The following is a 2,920-nucleotide window of genomic DNA, read 5'->3' on the forward strand; positions in this document are numbered from 1 at the left end:
GGCAGCGAGCGCAAGCAACGGGCGACCCGAAACATAAACATAGTATCTCGCGCGTCGCTCTACCTCCCCCTCATCGATCGATTTTCTTAAATGCCTTCCGAGTCCGGCCTACCGTCTCCTGCATCCTAATTCGCTCAAACGTGTAAATTTATTACTCGATAACTATTGTTACTTTGTACCGCGGTACATGATATTTCTCCTTAGTTTAACCCAATCTACCACTATTTTCAAGGTGGCTACTTTTGCATCAGACACCCTGTATATCGTAAGAAAGTCACTGTCAGCAGCCAGGTTTCGGCGCTTGACTCCGTGACTCATAACATGGAAAATGAGAATACGCACAGCTGTGTCGACGCTAATCAAAGGCATCTCCGATGATATCTATGTATTACATGTCAATGCAGTAGGTGCAAGTTTAAACGTGGAACTTCCTGGCATCACGTGTCTAGATAAGAAAGACTTTGTTAGCAGCCAGGTTTCGGCGCTTGATCTCATACAATGGAAAATAATATTAATACGTGCAGCTGTGGTATCGGCGCTAAACAAAGGCATCTCCGTTGATATCTATTACATGCCGATGCAGTAGATGCGAGTTTAAACGTGGAACTTCCTGGCATCACGTGCCTAGATAAGAAAGACTTTGTCAGCAGCCAGGTTTCGGCGCTTGACCTTATGACTCGTGCCATGGATACGCGCAGCTGTGTGTCTGCGCTAATCAAAGACATCTCGGTGATATCTATTACATGCACGCGCCGCGGATCGCCTCGCGACGCGGACCTCCCCTTCCCCGCGTCGGGGGATCGCGTAGCGTCGCGGTCCTCCCCCCCCCCACGCCCCCGCGGATCGCGTAGCACCGCGGTTCTCTCCTCCTCGCGCCGCGGATCGCCGCGGAATATCTCCCTCCCCGCGCCTCCGCGGATCGCCAAGCGCTGCGGAATAATAAACGTGGAACTCCTCGACATCGTTCACCTTGATAAGAAAGTCACTGTTAGCAGCCAGGTTTCGGCGCTTGACCCCGTGACTCATAACAAGGAAAATAAGAATACGCGTCCAGATGTTCGCGCTAAAAAGTACCGAAACGAATGACAGGTCAGCACCTAGATATCTGTTACATGTCACGTAGTGACAGGTCAGCACCTTGCGTGACGTCAAGGTCGCGTACTTCCCTCCTCCCGCGGTCCCATCGCCTCGGAGTACCCCCCCCCCGCTCCCCCACGGAGTACCCCCCCCCCCGCCCCGCTCCCCCCTCGGAGCCCCGGAGCTAGAATCCCCCTTTATACCCTACTGCCGCCGATTGATCGCTCAGCGGACACGTGTCCCCGAGTGACTCAGCAGTAGGGTGGATCGAAAAATGGCAAAGTTATATTTTCGATTTGCTATACCGCGGAAAAGTTGCCTTAGGTGTATACAAGCATCTCCCCCGTGGTGCGCCACCTTGTCGTGGTGGGGGAGCTTAGGCGGGCGTTCGGCCTGGAACCGTCTGTGTGCCGCTTTAGGCTCCGGCGGTTCCATGGGCTGGGCGTCCGCTGACCAAGAGCGTACCACCCCTCCCTCCAGTTCATGGGGGGAGGTATGGAGCCCGGCGACTCCGGGCTCGGCTGCCTCAACAAGTAAGTTGAGGCAGAACCGAGTCCATTCGCCGACAGGAGACCGGGTTGTCTCTTCCCCGATCCCATTGCACGCCGATGTTTCGGCAGGGATCGGGGGAACCCGGAGAGGCGGATGGGGGAGGCGTGTTTTCCGCCTCCCCACTAGTCCTGGCCCCAACCGCCATTGCACGTCGGTGTTCCGGCAGGGTTGCGGGGGGTGGCTCTCCCGTCGCTGGGCTGGACGTGGTCCTGTCTCGGCGGCGGGAGAGGGCCCGACCCCGGTGGCATAACCGTGCGTGGCGCGGGTCACTGGGTGGGCGGGCAACAGAGGGGCTGGGCCCACAGTCATGTGGGTCTAGCAACGGACACTGCGTGCCGGTACCCCCTGTGTCTCGGGGCGACGTCCTTTTCAGGACGTGCGTCCTAGCATGGGGGGTCGGTCCCGCTGGTCCACAACGAGGTGACAGGCCGCCGAGGCCGCTCGGACGTTTCCGAGGCGGGGCTCGGTGGCCTGGGACCCTCCGGAGCCGCTGGGACGCTTCCCAGGTGGGGGTCCGGGGAGCCGGTGGCGGGGGGCGCCGGGGCCGCTCAGACGTATTCTGAAGCAGGGTCCGGCGTACCCCCGTGCCGGGGGGCCCACGTGAAGGCTCCCGCGTTCTAGCGGGGACTACCCCCTGGCGGAGGGAGCCAGTATGCTGGTCGCCACGGCGGGCAAGGCGAAGGGGGGACGGGCCTCCCCTGACGCCCCAACCGTCCGTGGGGCCTCCCGCGTGGCGGCACCTGTGACGGTACCCGGAGGATCGGAGATCCGGGGCCCCTGAAAACCCCCACGCATTGAGCGTGTAGGGGGCTGGAGGCCAGTGCCGGGGTGCGGTATTCCCCCCGGCCCGTGCCATATCCCGGCTCCCCGGGTGAACTCGGGGCCTCCCCCAGAGATGGGGGAGAAGGACATGCCCTAGCCGGGGCAGCCGTCACGGGGAGTGGAGTCGAACAAAAATGGCGGATTCTTTTTTGGGGAAAACTAGTAGTGGGGGGGACCCCCACCCGTCGACCTCTGGGCGGGGGAAGACGGGAAATGGGGAAGCAGGGGGGGAGGGCCGGCCAAGGATGGAAGGATGGCGGTCGGTTCGAGCCCCCCTGAGGATGATGCTGGGTGGATCGATTGGGTGGACACCTTCGAGAGGGTGGTTGTCTCCCCAATACGGGCAGAGGAGGAGGAGAAGCCGCAGGTGACGGTCCTCAGGGAGTTTGAGCTCCTTACACCACTGGAGGCGGCCGGCAGAATAATCTGCGACGCCGACAGCTGGAGGAACTACACCCTGGAGGAGGAC

This window comes from Vollenhovia emeryi, unplaced genomic scaffold (assembly GCF_000949405.1).
Source record: "Vollenhovia emeryi isolate VEMERY1.0 unplaced genomic scaffold, V.emery_V1.0 DF939939.1, whole genome shotgun sequence".
Classification (NCBI taxonomy): Eukaryota; Metazoa; Arthropoda; class Insecta; order Hymenoptera; family Formicidae; genus Vollenhovia; species Vollenhovia emeryi.